The sequence below is a fragment of the Engystomops pustulosus genome, chromosome 8, assembly GCF_040894005.1.
Source record: "Engystomops pustulosus chromosome 8, aEngPut4.maternal, whole genome shotgun sequence".
In the NCBI taxonomy this organism is placed as follows: Eukaryota; Metazoa; Chordata; class Amphibia; order Anura; family Leptodactylidae; genus Engystomops; species Engystomops pustulosus.
In genome coordinates this window covers 94,407,815-94,431,298 of record NC_092418.1, presented here as the reverse complement: position 1 = coordinate 94,431,298, position 23,484 = coordinate 94,407,815, and the positions used below count along the sequence as shown (strand labels likewise).

Here is a 23,484-nt window from a genome sequence, read left to right as displayed (position 1 = left end):
ATTCCTGAACCATGGTCCCTTTGAAAAATGCTCGAGTCTCCCATTGACTTCAATGGGGCTCGTTATTCGAGACGAGCACTCGAGCATCTGGAAAAGTTCGTCTCGAATAACGAGCACCCGAGCATTTTAGTGCTCGCTCATCTCTAATTGTGGCGCATCGGCGCTGGCATGCACGCCACGGAAATCGGGGGCGTGGCCGAACGCCAACCCGACGGATTCGGAAAAGCCGCCGCATTAAAAAAAAAAAATGTGTCGCGAAAATTGCACTTACCTTCACTCAGCCCGGCTTGGTGTATTCCAGTGCGTTCCGATGCTCTTCAGCGCAGCAGCGCCACCTGGTGGACGTTGGAAGAACTGCCTTAATAAATCCCGGCCGGACCCGAATCCACCGCAGAGAATGCGCCGCTGGATCGCGAATGGGCCGGGTAAGTAAATCTGCCGCATTGTCTTTTCCACATCCGATGACATCATTTACTAAAAAACTAACCTAATATATTACTACTGGAAGGGGAATAATTCTATATGGGGAACTATAAGGGGCACCATACTATAACTCCCCTTGGGCAGCAGAGAGTTTAGTCTCACCCCTGCTTAGGATAGGTCATTTATATGAACACCAGGCACCCGCACCTCACCAGGTGATAGAAGAAGCACCTGTTGTGCTGGTATTACATAGTATGGAGCTAGACACAGACAACTCCATCCATTAGGTGGTGGCCATGAAGACTCACTGCATGTTTTTCCCTAAGTAGTTGCCATAAACCTCTACTACACATTGAGCTGAGCCATATACTTTAGGCATTGTTGAGTAGCAGGGGTGTCTGGTGTCACACCCCTATATATGATCTATCATAAGGAAAGGAAAGGGGGGCCTATTGGGATGTTCCTCTGTTATTCCTGTTATTTATAATTGAATTGACAACTGGGTGTTACCATTCTCGTTTTAATGGTGGGATATCACTAAACAGCTGGAAACTTTCAACACTGATTGGAAACCATAAAGGACACACCCACAAGTGGCTCCACCCAGTTGTCCCCTTATATAAACCTTTCCAGTAGGAATAAAAGAGGGTTTCATTTGATATCCTTTAGTTGCCCTAATGTAGAGTATGCTGAAATATGTGATCATCCTATGATGGTTGTCAGGAATTATCATTGTGCCTATGGCCCCCTGTACTCATAAAGCTTCTACAAATGTCTATCTCATGCTTTATAAGAGATTTGAGCTGTATCTGAAGATGAGTTGTTACTATTACGACAGGCTGGGATACTATTTTGTAGTTTTACCACAGGTTCTTGTATCTGTTGTATAAAGTATGTGAGATAAGGGCAAGGCTGTAGCCATGATAAGTGGAGTACAGTTGGTCCCCTACTTAAGAACGCCCGACTTACAGATGGCCCCTAGTTACAGGTGCCTGTAATTAAGCTTTATTGTTAATCCAGGTTCTTTATTGTTAATCCTGGTAAAATCCAATCTACAGACATCAAAAAAAAAAAAATTTGACTGGGGTTACAATTATAAAAAATATACAGTTCTGACTTACATACAAATTCAACTTAAGAACAAACCTACAGAACCTCTCTTGTACGTAACCTGGGGACTGCTAGTATATAGATATTGGGTCACTGTGAAGGTAGGGAGCATTATGTTTGCATCCCCCTCCCAATCCTCCTATTCCTCCCAAACAATCCTAGTCATCAAACGGCGCCCTGTACCTGCACTCAGGAGAGCAAACAACCAATATAATAGAATACAATTCAATACACTGTGATTGTCCTACACACGCCCTAAAGATAAGCATCACAACACAGGAGCCCGGGCCCCATCCAACAAAGGTACAGCGCATTGTATTATTATAGTTATGGATTTCCATAGTCCGAGCTCCTGCAAGTAATTGTCCAAAAATATAGAACAATCCCATTATTTAATTTAATATATTTACTCTTTTTATTCCTCTCTCCTTTAATTTATTCCAACAAAAGATGTTCTCTAGCACCATGGAATTAATCCTGCTTTAAAATAAAAATAATAATAAAAATAATAATAATAATACAAATATCTGATTCTATCCAATGTAGACGGTTGTCATACATTCACTATCTGGGCAGTTCTGTTTATTCCACAACAGAATTCTATAATTATGGTAAAAACTTGCGTTAGGTAACAGCTCTGTTTCTATTCTTTATGTAATGGGACAAAAGTTTCAGAAAGCCAATAGTAGAATGGAACTCTATTCCAGAATAATTTACATTCCTGCTCACTTTAGGTTGAGGCATCTAATAGACAATGGGGCACATTTTTACCCGGTCCTGTCGCGATCCAGCGGCGTGTTCTCCATCGAGGATTTGGGTCTTCCGGCGATTCACTAAGGTAGTGCGCCTGATGTCCACCAGGTGTCGCTGCTGCGCTGAAGTCCGCCGGAATACGCTGGAGTTCACCATCCTATCCTGGGTTCAGGTAAGCCCGTGTCAAGCAACACATTTTTTTAAAAAAATACCGTGGTTTTTCAGAATCCGTCAGGTTTTTTCGACGGCCATGACCCCCAATCTCTGTCGCATGCATGCCGCCGCCGATGCGCCACAATCCGATCACGTTCGCCAAAAACCCGGGGCAATTCGGCACAAAACGGGGAAAAGAGCAATTCGGGCCATTAGTAAATGACCCCCAATGTGATTGCACTCAGAAATAGCTGTCAATCACTGAGTAGCACCACCCACATGACTCTTAAGCCCAGAGTGAGCAGGGATTCTTGTTATATTTGGAATTGGAAATAAGTTAAGCATCCAATTTGTAGAAGCTTTGTTGAATTTTCAAAAGATTTGGTTCAGTTCCGAATGCAAATCTGTCAAAATTAATGTTGCTCCGTTTGTCTTGGTGCCTTAAAAACAGCAAATTTGTACAAAATCTATGAACCAAGGAATAGATTCACTCATCTCTTATTGGAATCAATACGTTACCCGCGGCTCTATAATATGCTCCTTGCCAATTGGACTGCATCTTTAATGGGAAAAGTCAGGTTCAATGGATGCATTAGATAGGTCCATTTCTTCATTGATAACATTGACAAGTAGTATACTTCTATGTTTCTCTACAGCGATAATTGGATAATATTTCATGTTCTTAAAAATATCTTTACTATGTAAGCCTGTGCACTCATAAACGGAGCCCAAAATTCCAGATTCATAAATGTTAAGATAAAAAACTGCCCTATAACTCAATAAACATGTTTTTAATAAATATAAGGTATAAAAACATAAACCGCTTCAATCAAACCGCAATTATCAATAAGTGATCTGTAAATCGTTTACGGGATATGTTGCTGCTTAAGATTTATTACTATTATTATTATTATTATTATAACTGAGATCACAATTTAACGCCACATGTGATATCAAAATAAAATTGATTTTAATGTTTTTTTTAAGACAGAAAATAACAATAATAATAATAATAATTAAAATAAATAAATAAATAAGAAAAATTGAATCCCGTAGTGGATGGGGTTAATGACACAAGGCAGTATAAATTTGTTTAGAGGATGTGTACAGCATTGTGTTTCCTATAGCTAATGTTGACATTCACATCCGAGGATGTAGATACTGAGATCTCTGTAGCCTTGGATGTGATGTATATGGTTAGAGCAGCAGGGCCTTCCTATATTTCAAGGCCTTTCTAGTGGCTATAGTAATAAATTGGTGCCTATATGATCTGTAGCTACATAAAAATACATTAGAATAAATCTGTATCAAAATATACCCCGCCCATGTTCTATAGACGATAAATCCCATAGTAAATGCAGACGTTATTGGACGTGTTATTGGCCTGGAAAGGGTTACACCTCATCCCCAGCTCCACAGATTCATGTGACACTTGTCCTAGGGATTTTCTGACACGCTCCTCTGATGTCATTGAATCTTTTTTAAGTAACACTGTTTCCAACAATACAACAAGAATCAGGGGGTCATCCTATGTCCCCGCACATAGGAGAATGGGATAGGAGCCTGTGCAGAGGTAACTCCCTACTAAATCGATCCCTGACACCATTTTATAAACAAGGCCTATGGTTCCGGTACAGAAAATTAGTCTTCAAGGGTATCTCACATTTTCTATTGGATTAATTTACATCATTTGGTGACGACCCCCCCAAAAAAATAAGACATAATTAAAGACCCTGGGTAATTGACATCCATACATATTGATGCTACCTATGTATTATTTATACCATATGACATAACCACGCTATATGTATCTATATATAGTTTCCGGCTGATCCCTGCACTAAAACCAGTGGCTAGACCTAGATCCGGAACAATGATCATTACAGATCAATGACCCTCCCCCCCAAAAAAGGTATTGAGGTCTCAGACCCCCCCAAAGCAATTCCATATAGGTGACCTTCAAAATGATTTCTGTTTTCGTTTTCCGTCAAGCTCATGGATGATGTGGGGGATCAAAAATATAGGAAAAAAAAATCAATCACTCTCTTGGCTTTTCTAGACGAGTCATTTCTAGAAATGGTCTCTGTCTCCCCCGTTCACATTCCGTCAAGGAAGGAAGAGGGGGAGGGAGGAGTGACCATAGCGTGCAATAAATGCAAATTCAATGGCACATATAGCAGACCCTCCTGGATGATGGAAAGGCCTGCGATCAGATAGAGCGAGCTCGGAAAGGGTTAATTCATTAAGGCAACATAATGACCAAATCCCTACAATTGTCCCCTTCTTCTCCTCTTCCCTGGTACCCATTCCCATCCCCCGTCACTGGATATTCAGGAGTGGATATGTGTGTGTATAGGTCTATCCGGATACATGTTTCCATATTTACCTTATCATAGATACATTGTTACATTTCCCTATAATAACAGATACATTTGTTTTGATAAACAGCCGCATCCATCATTCTAGACGGCTAAATCTTTCCAGATTTCAGCAGAAAAGGATCTTTTTTTTTTTCCAGCTAGGAAGGAGATGGGAATGATGGAACAGGTGATGATCCTTGATATGGATCCATGCAATACTCACCAAAGCAAAGGAACAATGCTCTCTCCTCTCCTTTGCTTTTGTCCAGATGAGCCTCCCACAGGATCAGGGATCACCTCTATTTCTCTGCCATCAGGACACAGATGTCATGTAATTCCAGGGCTGGATTGTGGATGTCTGTGCCTCTGCTCTGAGGGTCTTCTCCCTCCTATGGGGCTGAGATGCTTCTGTGTCCCCCCTTGCACCAGGCGTGTCTCCTTCTTTGGATCCTGGATGTGCAGAGGGAGGAGGAGGAGGAGGAAGGATGCTGAGCACAGAGCAGGTGCAACACAAACAGCTCACAGAGGCAGGAGACACCTTCCCAGGGGCTGGAGGGAGGATGGATGGAAACAATAGCAGGGCTTGGGAGGGCAGGAGAGGGGAGAAGGAGAGATGCCTTCCTAGTCCTGTCTATGAGCAGGGGTGTGTGTGTGTCTGTGTGTGTGCAAAAGGCAGATGTGTGCAGCTTCAAAGCCAAGACCTCGTGTCATGGCGCCCCCTGCTGGCAGCTATGTGCTTCCTGCTGACTGACTGCAAGGATTGGCTGAGAGCATTAGAGATAGGGAGATGTGACCACGCACAGATCAGGAGGATGTCATATATATTCTGTAGAATCCTTATATACACACATAGAAATTCATATCCCATGTGACAGCTAATATATAGCAAATGTATCATATATAAAACTAGAGGCATGTTAAATTAAAAAGTCCATTGCCATGGCTGTAAGTTATCATTACCTGTCTATTATATAGAGGTAAGTCATTTCCATCTTTGTGAAGTGCATACAGGCAGTCCCCGGGTTACATACAAGATAGGTTCTGTAGGTTTGTTCTTAAGTTGAAATTTGTATGTAAGTCGTAACTGTATACTTTATTATTGTAACCCCAGCCAAAATTTTTTTTGGTATCTGTGACAATTGGATTTTAAAAATGTTGGATTGTCATAAGAACCAGGATTAATAATAAAGCTTTATTACAGACACCTGTGATTACTATTATAGATGTTTATTGTAGCCTAAGGCTAAAGTACAGTAAATTACCAACATCCAGAGGTCCGTTTGTAACGAGGGGTCGTAGGTAAGTCAGGTGTTCTTAAGTAGGGGACCGTCTGTATTGTGGAGGGTTTGAAATATTTGGTACTTTCCTGTTCCGCTGCAGAACATTACATTATACACAGAGCATTACAATATACATCAAAGTGAACACCTCCGCTGCTGCAGAACATCATAGTCAGCATGTCAGAGGTAGCAGAACAAGAATTACAGCTTACTGCTGCTGCAGAACATTATAACAGAGACTTCGCTGTTGCAGAACATCATAATTAATACTTTTAATACTGCAGATCATCCTAATACACCGTGCACCCCTGCACCCACACAAAAAACTGGTGTAGTCCACCCCGGCTTTACTACACGGTCGCTGTACCCATGGCACTTGTGAATTGAAGCCAGGATGTACTGACAGACCCCTATTTATGGACACCAGACTTACAGATGACCCCTAGTTACTGTGACCTCTGGTGAAGCTCTCTGAGATGTTACTTTAATCCCAGGCTGCAATGATCAGCTGTAAGGTGTAGCTAAATCATTGTTCCCATGACAACACAAAATTTAGAAAATCCACAGGTACAACAATTTTTTTTTGTCTGGAGTTAAAATGATAAAATAGCATTAAAGAAACCATATGCCAAGTAGCATAAGACTTTATTCCTATACAGCAATTAAAAACAATTAAAAAGGGGGGTGAAAAGTACCCCAGATAAGCATAAGGGGAGCTAGGACACCTGATAATGTGCTGACAAAGAGAGCATCAGCAGCAAAAAGAAAGTCCCAAAACAAATATAAAACCCGGCAAAAGAAATGTATATATACACAATACTTGAAAAAAACGTAAAAATGATAAAATACACCTGTTCCGACTTACATACTAATTCAACTTAACAATAAACCTAAAGAACCTATCTTGTACATAACCTGAGGAATGCCTGTACACCTTTAGTATCCTAAAATACTAACTAAATTTAAAATGACAACAAAACTGTGTTTGTAGGTGCAATTGTCGAGAATTTATAGCGTTCTGATTTGTGCCACTGCCATGACATTTATACACATGTACAGGGTTTATGCAATGTATATAGCCTTACAGCAGCCGTGATAGGGTTTAACTACACCTTCGGGGGCAATTAGTTAACTGTAAGACATAGGTATGAGACATATTGGAACCTTATATGGTATTATAAAGCATTCATAAATTTTGGGTGACTACTAGTTTGAAGGTGTTCAAGATACCGTAGACCATCATAATCCTTTGGTCAGTGTCCTGCAGGATCACATCCAGCCATCAAGCAGCATTCATGAAGACATTATATAAGCAAACATATAGTACAGTGGGTGTAGGATATAGGATATTAAGTGAATGAGTCCCTGCTGAATAATACATAATGTATAGCATCTGCAGCTGCACCTTCTTCCTCTTTTAATATCCTGGTTGATAATCCATTATGAGAATGTGGTTCTAGACACTCAGGGAGCATGGTGTTTGTAAGGGCCATTATCACCTCATTAAGGGTGCGCTGAAAATGTGTGTAAGGCACTTCTGAGATTTTACTTTGGACAGGAATCTATAGGCTTAATACACAACAAATTACAGATTTTGACTTTGGCCCCAGGAGCTTCATATTACACCTTTAGCTTGTACAGGTCAACGAGACCTGGTTAGTGGGGTCCCACCACCAACACTTTTGGTCTAGAAGTCAAATTTTCTTTTATAGTCTTCTAGCTTTCATTATCTAAAATACATAGTTATACACAGTTCAGTGTATAAATATTGAGTATTATCCACCTGCAGGCTATAGATAAATTTGCAGCCTCAATAATGTTTAATAACAGAACTAGAATTGGACATCACTCCAGACTTTTTCACAAATGATGGATTATGGTTCTCGCATCTCAATGTCTGTTCCCAGGGCAGTTCTATGTATTCCATGTATGGCTGTGTACTGCGGCTGTAGCTCCATGTATGGCAGTGTACTGTGGCTGTATCTCCATGTATGGCTGTATACTGCTGCTGTAGCTCCATGCATGGCTGTGTACTGTGGCTGTATCTCCATGTATGGCTGTATACTGCTGCTGTAGCTCCATGTATGGCTGTGTACTGCTGCTGTAGCTTCATGTATAGCAGTGTACTGGGACTGTAGCTCCATGAATGGCTGTGTACTGCGGCTGTAGCTCCATGTATGGCTGTGTACTGGGGCTGGATCTCCATACATGGCTGTGTAGTGTGGCTGTATCTCCATGTACGGCTGTATACTGCGGCTGTAGCTCCATGTATGGCTGTGTAGTGCGGCTGTATCTCCATGCATGGCTGTGTAGTGTGGCTGTATCTCCATGAATGGCTGTGTAGTTTGGCTGTGTCTCCATGTTTGGCTGTGTAGTATGGCTGTATCTCCATGTATGGCTGTGTAGTGTGGCCATATGTCCATGTATGGCTGTGTACTGTGGCTGTATCTCCATGTATGGCTGTGTACTGCGGCTGTATCTCCATGTATGGCTGTGTACTGTGGCTGTAGCTCCATGTATGGCAGTGTATTGCGGCTGTATCTCCATGCATGGCTGTATAGTGTGGCTGTATCTCCATGAATGGCTGTGTAGTGTGGCTGTATCTGCATGCATGGCTGTGTACTGTGGCTGTAGTTCCATGTATGGCTGTGTACTGTTGCTTTAGCTCCATATACGGCTGTGTACTGCGGCTGTAGCTCCATGTATGGCTGTGTACAGTCGCTGTATATTAATCTATGGCTGTGTTGTGTGGCTGTATCTCCATGTATGGCTGTGTACTGCAGCTGTAACTCCATGTATGGCTGTGCACTGCGGCTGTAGCTCCATGTATGGCTGTGTACTGCGGCTGTAGCTCCATGTATGGGTTTGTACTGCAGCTGTAGCTCCATGTACGGCTGTGTACTGCGGCTGTAGCTCCATGTACGGCTGTGTACTGTGGCTGTAGCTCCATGTATGGCTGTGTACTGCGGCTGTAGCTCCATGTACGGCTGTGTACTGCGGCTGTAGCTCCTTGTACGGCTGTGTACTGTGGCTGTAGCTCCATGTATGACTGTGTACTGTGGCTGTAGCTCCATGTATGGCTGTGTAGTGTGGCTGTAGCTCCATGTATGGCTGTGTAGTGTGGCTGTAGCTCCATGTATAGCTATGTATTGTGGCTGTATCTTCATGTATGGCTGTGAAAGTGTGGCTTTAGTTCCATGTATGGCTGTGTAGTGTGGCTGTATCTCCATGTATGGCTTTGTACTTGGGCTGGTTAGATTGTACAGTGTCCTGTCTGGAACAGTTTTCTGCTAAGGGAAGCAAAATGTTACAATTACACATTAGCTTATACTTTAAGGACCCATTTGTATATTAATTATGCTGATTCCTGTAATACCCCTTTAAGTAATTTTCTCCCCTTTAATTGATCAGTTCATACACAATGACACAAGACAATTTCCCAGGGTAAACTCTCATATTCCTTTGAGAAAGTCTAAACAACCTCGAGTTATAGTCAGTTATTCCTCTGGCACAGTCTTATCTGGCAGCTGGAGATATTAATCACTTATCTTTGACTCCTTGCAATCTAAGAAGTCAGTAAAGCGACGTATTAGGAGATAGACTCCTCTCGCCTCTAACTGACACATATAACACAGCTCCTTTCCCTGAGAGATAAAAAGTTACATTTCCTATTCAGTCACAGAATTATCACAAGGTCAAGTGTTAACGCAATGTACCAAATGAAGAACCACAAGGACACAACTCTTATCTAGAGGCTTTTCATCATTTTTAGTAAGTTTTTTTAGTTATTTAGTAAATATTTGAACACATTTTTATTGCTGCCTCTTATCAGTCACGGCCTAAAAAAAAAATAGTTTTCCTAAAAGTTTAAAAAAAAAAATGCTTTGCTACATTTGACTTCTTTAGATGAGTCTTCTCTCATTTTCATAAGTTTGTTCTCTTTGCAGAGAGATCCCTCAAAGAAGCAGCTTCACACATCTTACTTCTGTTTGCTTTATTGATTATTAACAAGGAATTTTCTTGGCCATTTAACTACTGATGATCTGTCTATAGGAAGTGGGAGCAGAGAGCACTGCCCGTAGTGTATCTGATGGTGAGCGGAAATGCAAAAGCAACTCTAATTCACTTATATAAAATCTGCCTTCTGTGTACAATCAACTCTGCTCCTCCTGCTCTATAACATGCTGCCTGCAAATACAATACTTTGTACAATCAACTCTGCTCCTCCTGCTCTATAACATGCTGCCTGCAAATACAATACTTTGTACAATCAACTCTGCTCCTCCTGCTCTATAACATGCTGCCTGCAAATACAATACTTTGTACAATCAACTCTGCTCCTCCCTCTCTATAAAATGTCGCCTGCAGATAGGACACTACATACATGACGTGTGGATGTGGGATGGACCCTTACTTTATTTTAAAAACAACTTAGACAAGAGTAAACACAGAGGGGCACATTTACTTACCCGGTCCTGTCGCGATCCCCGAGGTGCGTTTCACTAAGATCATGCGCCCGATATCCTGTATGTGTCGCTTCCCCGCTCAGGTCAGACGGAGTTCACCTTCTTCTTCCCAGTGTATGTAAGTGCATTGTCTTGCAACACAATCTGAATTTCAAATCCTGCGCTCAGTCCGAATCAGTCGGGTTCTCTGACGGCCATTTGACGATATGAGTCACATGAAAGTTGGCGCAATTGCACCAAAATACGATAGCGTGTGCCAAAAACCCCTGTTAAATGTAGCGCAAATCGGAAATAGTCGGGAAACCCAACAGAAATGCGGTCAGCGGACCCTTAGTAAATGTGCTCCAGTGTCTGGAAAAAATACACAACCACATAACTTAATGGGACAAAATGGCCACAGCTTTATTTGAATCACTGTAATAAAACAATCAGAGGAGGAGTCAGGTGACATGCTAGAGGTGGGATTCCCCAATACCCCAATCCACAGCTGCCTGACATATAGCACCTGGCCAGACAGCAATAAAGGGGGGGGGGGCGGCACACTCTGGCTGCCATTCTAGCAGATCCAATACACTTTAAGGGCACCAATGACCCTAGTGAAGATTATCCATTGTGTGCTTCACCACCGTGCCCGCCCCTGGCTGCTTTTACCATTACCAGACCCTTGAGGCTGGCCACTTCCAAAGCTCAGGCTGTTCACCACCAGGAGGTTTTACATCCTCTATAAGTTAAATTAGTTCACCAATAACTTGCCTGCACCTTCCACCTGACTACCCCCACCAGACTACCCCCCCCCCCCGCAAAATAAAAGCTGCAACAGATAAGAAAAAGCCATACTTCATGGCCTAATATTGACTCCCATTTTATTTTGTTCATATACATATTTTGTATATTTTTCTATTGACATAGTTTTTGTTTAAAGGGCTATTCCACGAATATGAATTTCTGATACAAAAACTCATGATGCTATAAATAAATGAATGTAATAAAACTCAATGTCAGCGGTTACAAAATGGAGCTTAAATAGTTTGATTTTAAGTTGGTGAAGTTATAACCAACATGGCCGCCACTGGAAACTACAAGTCCCATGATCCTTTAGTTCTCAGTAACTCCTCCTCCGTCTTATTTTCTGCTCCCAGTGATGATCTAATAGACTGTCCTGCTCTGTTACCATAGTAATGATGTGTAACTGCCATCACTACACATCACCACAACACTGGCCATACTGGATGCACTGCAACCAACCGACTACAGCCAAACTTAGCGATGATCACATGACCCGCCCAGGCAGGTGCAGGACATGTGATATGGACATGTGACCAGCGGCCTCTTCTGACCTGTGTCTGCTCCGCGCGGAGGAAATTAATGGACTGATTAAAGGGCCAGCAGCAATTTAATTCTCTATTATAGTCTATGTCAGCAGCAATTTTCTGCTAAGGGGAGCAAAATTTTAGGGTGAACAACTAATTACATATTAGCTTATATTTTACTGACTCATTTGTATATGAATTATGCTGATTCCTGGAATACCCCTTTAAATATATATTTCCGTTTTTAACCAAAGCCATGAACATATCATTGAAAATTTTTAATGTCCAGGCAGAAAATTTAAATGTGTGCAACCTCTGACTCACAAAGAGTCCTCCCACAGTGCTCAGGAGAGGAAAAACGCCCTGTAGAGGAAACCTCTAGGGAACCATGGCTGAAGGATCGCACTTCCCCTGGGCTTAGAAGGGCGGGTGGGAGGGAGATGTTTCTTTCGATTCTTTTAGGGAGAGAAAGAGAGATACAGGACAGGAAGTGACATCTACTCCTGAGCCCCTCCCCTCTTACATCACTACACTATCCCACCCACTCTGTTCTTACATCACTACACTATACACCACCTACTCTGTTCTTACATCACTACACTATACACCACCTACTCTGTTCTTACATCACTACACTATCCCACCCACTCTGTTCTTACATCACTACACTATACACCACCCACTCTGTTCTTACATCACTACACTATACACCACCTACTCTGTTCTTACATCACTACACTATACACCACCCACTCTGGTCTTACATCACTACACTACACATCACCTACTCTGTTCTTACATCACTACATTATACACCACCTACTCTGTTCTTACATCACTACACTATACACCACCTACTCTGTTCTTACATCACTACACTATACACCACCTACTCTGTTCTTACATCACTACACTATACACCACCTACTCTGTTCTTACATCACTACACTATCCCACCTACTCTGTTCTTACATCACTACACTATCCCACCCACTCTGTTCTTACATTACTACACTATCCCACCCACTCTGTTCTTACATCACTACACTATCCCACCTACTCTGTTCTTACATCACTACACTATACACCACCTACTCTGTTCTTACATCACTACACTATCCCACCCACTCTGTTCTTACATTACTACACTATCCCACCTACTCTGTTCTTACATCACTACACTATACACCACCTACTCTGTTCTTACATCACTACACTATCCCACCCACTCTGTTCTTACATTACTACACTATCCCACCTACTCTGTTCTTACATCACTACACTATACACCACCTACTCTGTTCTTACATCACTACACTATACACCACCTACTCTGTTCTTACATCACTACACTATACACCACCTACTCTGTTCTTACATCACTACACTATACACCACCTACTCTGTTCTTACATCACTACACTATACACCACCTACTCTGTTCTTACATCACTACACTATACATCACCTACTCTGTTCTTACATTACTACACTATACACCACCTACTCTGTTCTTACATCACTACACTATACATCACCTACTCTGTTCTTACATCACTACACTATACACCACCTACTCTGTTCTTACATTACTACACTATCCCACCTACTCTGTTCTTACATCACTACACTATACACCACCTACTCTGTTCTTACATCACTACACTATACACCACCTACTCTGTTCTTACATCACTACACTATACACCACCCACTCTGGTCTTACATCACTACACTACACATCACCTACTCTGTTCTTACATCACTACACTATCCCACCTACTCTGTTCTTACATCACTACACTATACATCACCTACTCTGTTCTTACATCACTACACTATCCCACCTACTTTGTTCTTACATCACTACACTATACACCACCTACTCTGTTCTTACATCACTACACTATACACCACCTACTCTGTTCTTACATCACTACACTATACACCACCTACTCTGTTCTTACATCACTACACTATACACCACCCACTCTGGTCTTACATCACTACACTACACATCACCTACTCTGTTCTTACATCACTACACTATACACCACCTACTCTGTTCTTACATCACTACACTATCCCACCTACTCTGTTCTTACATCACTACACTATCCCACCTACTCTGTTCTTACATCACTACACTATACACCACCCACTCTGGTCTTACATCACTACACTATACATCACCTACTCTATTCTTACATCACTACACTATACACCACCCACTCTGGTCTTACATCACTACACTATACATCACCTACTCTGTTCTTACATCACTACACTACACATCACCTACTCTGTTCTTACATCACTACACTATCCCACCTACTCTGTTCTTACATCACTACACTATCCCACCTACTCTGTTCTTACATCACTACACTATACACCACCCACTCTGGTCTTACATCACTACACTATACATCACCTACTCTATTCTTACATCACTACACTATACACCACCTACTCTGTTCTTACATCACTACACTATACTCCACCTACTCTGTTCTTACATCACTACACTATACACCACCTACTCTGTTCTTACATCACTACACTACACACCACCCACTCTGGTCTTACATCACTACACTATACATCACCTACTCTATTCTTACATCACTACACTATACACCACCCACTCTGTTCTTACATCACTACACTATACACCACCTACTCTGTTCTTACATCACTACACTATACACCACCCACTCTGGTCTTACATCACTACACTATACATCACCTACTCTGTTCTTACATCACTACACTATACATCACCTACTATATTCTTACATCACTACACTATACACCACCCACTCTGGTCTTACATCACTACACTATACATCACCTACTCTGTTCTTACATCACTACACTATACACCACCTACTCTGTTCTTACATCACTACACTATACACCACCCACTCTGGTCTTACATCACTACACTACACATCACCTACTCTGTTCTTACATCACTACACTATCCCACCTACTCTGTTCTTACATCACTACACTATACACCACCTACTCTGTTCTTACATCACTACACTATCCCACCTACTCTGTTCTTACATCACTACACTATCCCACCTACTCTGTTCTTACATCACTACACTATACACCACCCACTCTGGTCTTACATCACTACACTATACATCACCTACTCTATTCTTACATCACTACACTATCCCACCTACTCTGTTCTTTTAACAAGGACCACCATCTCACCTCAATACTAGTACATGAAATTCAGCCGTTATAGGTCCCCCGTTACCACTGTCATGTTCCCCCTTTGCCTATGGCTCCGGTGCTGTCAATCAACTCTGATCCTCTTGCTCTATAACAGGGGTCAGGAACCTTTTTGGCGGAGAGAGCCATAAGCGCCACATATTTTAAAATATAATTCTGCGAGAGCCGTACAATGGGGCTTATTTACTGAGGGTCCCGCGGCCGCATTTTTGTCGGGGATCACGCCACCCCCCGCAGAACATTATAATACACACGCCACCCCCCGCAGAACATTATTATACACACGCCACCCCCCGCAGAACATTATAATAATCACGCCACCCCCCGCAGAACATTATAATAATCACGCCACCCCCCGCAGAACATTATAATAATCACGCCACCCCCCGCAGAACGTTATAATACACACGCCACCCCCCGCAGAACGTTATAATACACACGCCACCCCCGCAGAACGTTATTATACACACGCCACCCCCCGCAGAACGTTATAATACACACGCCACCCCCCGCAGAACATTATTATACACACGCCACCCCCCGCGGAACATTATAATACACACGCCACCCCCCGCAGAACATTATAATACACACGCCACCCCCCGCAGAACATTATTATACACACGCCACCCCCGCAGAACATTATTATACACACGCCACCCCCCGCAGAACATTATTATACACACGCCACCCCCCGCAGAACATTATTATACACACGCCACCCCCCGCAGAACATTATTATACACACGCCACCCCCCGCAGAACATTATAATACACACGCCACCCCCCGCAGAACATTATAATAATCACGCCACCCCCCGCAGAACATTATAATAATCACGCCACCCCCCGCAGAACATTATAATAATCACGCCACCCCCCCGCAGAACGTTATAATACACACGCCACCCCCCGCAGAACATTATAATACACACGCCACCCCCCGCAGAACGTTATAATACACACGCCACCCCCCGCAGAACATTATAATACACACGCCACCCCCCGCAGTACGTTATAATACACACGCCACCCCCCGCAGAACGTTATAATAATCACGCCACCCGCCGCAGAACATTATTATACACCCGCCACCCGCCGCAGAACATTATAATACACACGCCACCCCCCGCAGAACGTTAGTATACACACGCCACCCCCCGCAGTACGTTATAATACACACGCCACCCCCCGCAGAACATTATTATACACACGCCACCCCCCGCAGAACATTATAATACACACGCCACCCCCCGCAGAACATTATAATACACACGCCACCCCCCGCAGAACATTATAATACACACGCCACCCCCCGCAGAACATTATTATACACACGCCACCCCCCGCAGAACATTATTATACACACGCCACCCCCCGCAGAACATTATTATACACACGCCACCCCCCGCAGAACATTATTATACACACGCCACCCCCCGCAGAACATTATTATACACACGCCACCCCCCGCAGAACATTATTATACACACGCCACCCCCCGCAGAACATTATAATACACACGCCACCCCCCGCAGGACATTATTATACACACGCCACCCCCCGCAGAACATTATTATACACACGCCACCCCCCGCAGAACATTATAATACACACGCCACCCCCCGCAGAACATTATTATACACACGCCACCCCCCGCAGAACATTATTATACACACGCCACCCCCCGCAGAACATTATAATACACACGCCACCCCCGCAGAACATTATAATACACCCGCCACCCCCGCAGAACATTATTATACACACGCCACCCCCCGCAGAACATTATTATACACACGCCACCCCCCACAGAACATTATTATACACACGCCACCCCCCGCAGAACATTATTATACACACGCCACCCCCCAGCAGAACATTATTATACACACGCCACCCCCCAGCAGAACATTATTATACACCCGCCACCCCCGCAGAACTTTATTATACACACGCCACCCCCCGCAGAACTTTATTATACACACGCCACCCCCCGCAGAACATTATTATACACACGCCACCCCCCGCAGAACATTATTATACACACGCCACCCCCCGCAGAACATTATTATACACACGCCACCCCCCGCAGAACATTATACACACGCCACCCCCCGCAGAACATTATTATACACACGCCACCCCCCGCAGAACATCCCAATACACATTTGTTAAAGTGTCTGCGCCAGTTTTATGTGGCGGCTGCTCTGTGTCCCACAAGACTGCTAGACTGCTGTTACTGCTAAGCCGGACCATGTGCCACATTTATTACTGACGTGCACCACACTTTTGTCTTAGGTCCTAGCTATTTTGTATCTCAGCTGCTGCAGAATCTCACATTAATGTAGAAATGCAGTGGTGGGGGAAGATATGAGGGGATGATGCAGAGGGGTCTGTAAGGGACACTTAGGAGCTTCATAGCTGCTCCTGCACACAGGACACTAAGGGGTTAGTGCAGAGTGTGAGGAGACACTGGGGGGAGGGAGCACTTATCTGTGGCTGATCCCTGGCTGCTGACTCCTTCTCCTCAGGTGCTGGATGTCTCCTCAGTATGCAGCTCTCTGGTCTCCTCTGTCTGAATCTCCCGCGCTGCTACATCCAGCCCCGGGATTGGCTGCAGGCAGACAGTCTCCTCCCCTCCCTCTCTCACACACGGAGGAGACTGCTGCAGGGAGGGAGAGAGAGGCGCCGCCCCTGAATTAACCCCCCGGACCCTGCGCTGCTCTGCGGAATACATCCAGGGGCATTACTACAGCCGGGGGCACAACAGGAGCCAGATAAGGGCCCCTGGTCTTGACAGGCAGCGTAGCAGATGCCACGGCTGTAGTAATGCCCCTGGATAGGAGCCCTGGCTGCGAGCCAGATGCGGCCATCAAAAGAGCCACATCTGGCTCGTGAGCCATAGGTTCCCGACCCCTGCTCTATAACATGCTCCCTGCAAATACAGCACTGTGTACAATGAGCTCTGTTCTCCCTGCTCTATAACATGCTCCCGAAGACAGGACACAATAAGGGGAAATTGATTCCCATCCACTTCCCGGCTTTTTTGACCCCAACGCCACTTTTGGCGTAGACAGGGAATTGGGGCGGCTGGGCAGCAGACAGGGTGTGTGAACGCTTGTCTCCCAGATTTACCATAATCTTGCGGGAAAACCCGGAAGAGACTTTAACAGAAGACTCCAGATCAAACCTGATCTATAGCTTCTTAGTATATATGGGCGACGGAGCGCAGACATGCTATGTACAATGGGGGGGGATTTATCAATGTGTTAATGAATCTGGTGCAGGATAAGACTGTCGGTTTCCAGTTTAGACCATTTTCCGAAGGCCAGTCAGACAAGTGGGAAAATGGCTAAAAACAGGTATAAAAGCCTTGATAAATGTGGTGTAAGGCTTTTCACACAGTTTTTTTGGCACAGAACTGCCAGAATTGTGGCGCAATCTGTTTAGCTCCTCCTGCTCTATAATTTGCTGCCGGAAGATAGGACACTATGTACAACCTGCTGAGCTCCTCCTGCTGTATAACATGCTGCCTGAAACTAGGACACTATGTACAATCTGCTCAGTTCCTCCTGCTCTATAACGTGCTGCCTGAAGATGGAACGCTCTGTACAATGGAGGGAATTCATTAGTGCCGCTCGACAACACTCGTCTTTTGCTGCGATAGATTCATTACTGTGATGATGAATCTGTTTTATTCAAAGAGTGTTGAGTTCTAATCTCTGATTTGCTTTTTCAGCGAGTCTAAACTGTGGAACACAATGTGGCCCTCCTTCCTTCATTTTTTGGTGCACAGACCATTTTACACCCGACAGCGACTCTTTTCCCGAAGACCACACCCCTTCCCTGACGGTCATTTCCTCTTTGTCCGACGAGTCAGAAAGACTTCATAAATTTGTCAGAAGACGGTTTTGTGGAACAAGTTATGCCAGAAGTCTGGCTAAAATGGCATCATAAATTCCCACCTAGTTTTCTCAACTACTCCTGCTATCTACAGATAGTACTCTTTGTACTATGTGCTCAGCTTCTCCTGCTCAATAACATGATGCTTCCTAATAGTACACTATGTACTCAGCTATCTGCTGAGCTCCTCCTGAGCTCCTAACATGCTGCCTGCATATCGGACACTCTACAAGCAGCTCAGTTCCTCCTGCTCTATAACATGCTGCCTGCAGATCGGACACTCTGTACCATCAGCTCAGCTCCTCCTGCTCTATAACATGCTACCCACGGATAGGATACTATAAACAAACTACTCAGCTCCTCCTGCTCTATAACATGCTGTCTGCAGATAGGACAATGGGGCACATTTACTCAGCCGGTCCAGTCGCGATCCAGTGGCGCATTCTCACAGGAGGATTTGGGTCTTCCGGCGATTCACTAAGGTAGTGCGCCCGATTTCCAGCAGGTGTCGCTGTTGCGCTGAAGTCCGCCGGAGTTCACGATCCTATCCTGGGTGCAGGTAAGCGCATGTCAAGCGACACATTTTTTTAAAAAAAATTCCGCGTTTTTTCCGAATCCGTCTGGTTTTCCGAGGGCCACGCCCCCCGCTTTCCGTCGCATGCATGCCGGCGCCGATGCGCCACAATCCGATCACATGCACCAAAATCCCGGGGCAATTCAGGGAAAAACTACGCAAATCGGTAATATTCGGGAAACCCGACGAGAAAAAGCTATTCGGGCCCTCAGTAAATGACCCCCATTGTACAATTTGCTCTGCTCCTTTTGCTTTATAACATACTACCTGCAGATAGGACACTATGTATGACCAAGCCCTGAGGGAGGCCGCAGAATTGCCATTTGCAATGTGGGTGACTAGGGCACCGACCCAAATCACCTACCACAAGCACAGACCTGCCACTGGCAAGTCCCTTCTATGTGAGACTTACAATGGGGCAGATTTATCAAGCTGTCTGGAAATCAGAATATTTCTAGTTGCCCATGGCAACCAATCACAGCTCAGCTTTCATTTTACCAATGCTCATGAATATTTCAAAGGGGAGCTGTGATTGGTTGCCATGTGCAACTAGAAATATTCTGACTTTCAGACAGCTTGATAAATCTACCCCAATGTGTTTCAAAGATGCCATTGATCTGTAGAGCCACGCAGAACAGACCCTGCTCTGTACACTCTGGAGGACCCAGGTGGTATGTGACCCGGCAGAAAAGGCGGGAGAAGAGGAGAGGGCAGCGAAGTAAGTATTTGTTTTATTATTTTAGTAATGGCCATATCATTCATATACTAGGGGGAGTGTACACAGTGATGGGGGGCACTGTATAAGAATAGGTGAATTATAAAGGGCTGCATATAAACTTTTTTTGGGGGACTGTATAAATAGACTGCGGGGGGACCTGTACAAACTGTTGGGAGGACTATATATATAACAAGTGGCTGTATATATACTGTAGGAACTGATATTTAAAATCTGTGGGACTGTGTATAATCAGTGGGAGGGGGTATATAGAAACTGTTGGGGGGTTGTATATAAACTGTAGGGAGACTGGGAGACACCGGGGTCTGTATATAGAGTGTTGGGTGTCTGTTAATAGACTGTGAGGGGGGCTGTATATAGACTGTGGAGGGGGCTGAATAGAGACTGTGGTTGGGTGGCTATATATAGACTGCGGTGGGGGCTGTATATAGAGTGTGAGGGTGGGGGGGAGCTGTTTATAGACTGTGGTGGGGGCTTTATATACACTGTGGGGGTCTGTATATAGACTACTGATGTTTTTGTCATATGATGCATTTCTGTTGTTTTTGAAAGTTTTTGGGAAAAGTTCATCATCAAACACATACATTTCATATTAGTAGGAACATGAATTTTACATTGTTGATCCTTAGTACTTATAATGTTGAAAGACAAAACACTTGTTTTTACTTATTTAGGTAACTTACACATATGCCTTTGGTAATTTGTTTTGCCTTGTATGTTGGCATGTAAGTGCATGTAAGTGCTTGATCTTGCGACACAATTCCGTTTTTCCGCAGTTTGTCCGCGGTTTGTCCGAATCCGTTTGGTTGTCCAATGGCACGCCCCCCCCCCCCCCCCCCGATTTCTGTCGCGTGCAAGCCGGCGCCGATGCGCCACAATCTGATGCCGTGCGTCAAACTTCCGGGGCAATACGGCGCAAAGCGGAAATCATCGGGAAACCCGAAGAAAATGCGCTCTGCGGACCCTTAGTATATGAGCGGTTCCTGTATGTAAGCACTGTTATCGAGGTGACATTATACTGTAAGTGACTGCAGTATTTTTAGGGGCACAGTGTGGATATGTCATAATGAAGTCCTCTTCCTGATGGAGCAGATCGTATCCTGTTAGGTACTAGATGCCACTAATGTCTGTGTCACTGACTGATACTAGTGTGTTGATGGGGTTGATTGTCTCCACATCCCTCAAAACAACATCCCAGAAGAAAAGCAGGAATGGAGTGATGTGGATTTATTTTGTATCCTCTGGTTAATTCCTACACGTGGAACTCATACAAATGTACAAAGCTTCATAAAGAAAGGTCAGCGATCAAACAGAGTACTGAACCTAAGAGTCGTGGGCTGGGGGAGATGTGAAGTGTTAGGGGGGGTTTCATCTTTTGTCAGCCCCTACATTTCTGTGATTAATCTCTGATATATTCCTTGCATCTCTTCTCTGATTTAATTGAGATCAGACGTGTCTGCGATGCATCAAAAGACATGTTATTTAGTATGTTCAAAGCACTTATACACTGTCACACCTTTACAAGTTGGAAGTACAGAAACTATAGCACTTAGGTTGTTATGGCAACAAGTTGAATTGAGATAAGATGCTGCAAGCCACGTTACATTGTCTATGAGATTACCACGTAGCATTGCTTGGGTAAACAAAGTGTTAATGTGCTGGGATCTGACCTTTTTTCTGATGGAGATATACATTGTTATACCAGCTTCCTATAGGGGATTTAATAAAGAAAGGACATATCCCAAATCAAGTGAAGAGTGGAGATGGGTCAGAGGGTTAGGATCTTTAGGATGGTCTTAGCCAGGGGCGGGAAGAGGGGTAGGTGAGGGTAGGTGATTGCCTAGGGTGATAATAGGGATGTGTTGTGCCAGGTGCAGGGCTACCTATACACTGGGGGAATGTGCTGGATAATGTTAATGCTGGGGGGATTTCCTGGCTTAAATTTATACAAGGGACATCTGCTGGGCTACCTATGTACAGGGGACAACTGCTTGATTACCTATATACTGGGAGCATGTGCTGGGCTACCTTTATAATGGGGCAAGTGCTGGGCTACCTATATACTAGGGGCATGTGCTGGGCTACTTATATACAGGGGACAACTGCTGGATTGCCAATATACTGGGAGCATGTGCTGGGCTACCTTTATAATGGGGCAAGTGCTGGGCTACCTATATACTAGGGGCATGGGCTGGGCTACTTATATACAGGGGACAACTGCTGGCTTGCCAATATACTGGGAGCATGTGCTGGGCTACCTTTATAATGGAGCAAGTGCTGGGTTACCTATATACTAGGGGCATGTCCTGGGCTACTTATATACAGGGGACAATTGCTGGATTGCCAATATACTGGGAGTCCTGGTCTACCTATAAACTGGGGGAATGTTCTGGCTAATGTATATACTAGAGGCATGTCCTGGCTTACTTATATACAGAGGACATGTGCTGGAATACCTATATACTAATGTATATACTGGGAGCATGTGCTGGTATTCTATTTGCTCTAGATTTACTGCATGTAGTCCAATTAGTAGATGACTCTATAGCAGTTGGCCCCTTTTTATCAATTGGGGATAGGGAGCGATTCAAATTTTCTCCTCAGAATCAGCCCCAATTCTGCCACGTTTTTGCTTGTCTACTTAAGGCACCAAAATGCCCTATCCCAGGCCTGGTCCTAGTTACCAGAGATTGGACCTGAAGATCTGGTACAAAATATGGGATTTGCAAAAGAACATTATTCGGCATAGATTTTCCAAAATTTTTAGCTAATTTTCTCTCCCATTGAAATAAATTGGAGACACCATGGGGCTTATTTACTAAGGGTCACGCGGCCGCATTTTCGTCACAGATTTTTCTGTGATTGTGCCGGGAATTGTGTCACACAATGATCGGATTTTGGCACATCGGCGCCTGATTTCATGCGCCGAAATCGGGGGGGAGGGGGGTTGTCAAATTTAACTTTGAATTTGTGTCAAGCACTTACAAGCACCAGGATGAAGAAGGTGAACTCCGACGGACCTGATTGGGGAAGCGACACATGCAGGATATCGGGCGCACGATCTTATTGAATAGGGGCAGCTGTGCATTGGAGTCGAGGAACGCACCTCAGGGATCGTGCAGGGACGGGTAAGTAAATCTGCCCCATGTCTTTAGTTCCAT

General features: G+C 44.1%; 1 protein-coding gene across 5 annotated transcripts in view; it reads right to left on the bottom strand.

The window, feature by feature from the left end:
* LOC140075670 (sodium channel protein type 2 subunit alpha) overlaps window positions 1–5,491 on the bottom strand; it is a 156,610-nt gene extending 151,119 nt beyond the window's left edge. For 3 of the 5 annotated variants that reach the window (XM_072121823.1, XM_072121826.1, XM_072121827.1), the window contains exon 1: window positions 5,023–5,490. The gene's annotated coding sequence lies outside the window, so the exon portion shown is untranslated. Of the gene's footprint in view, window positions 1–5,022 lie in introns of all 5 variants that reach the window. The other 2 variants (XM_072121825.1, XM_072121824.1) reach the window with 1 other exon arrangement.
* Window positions 5,492–23,484: the final 17,993 nt, after the last annotated feature.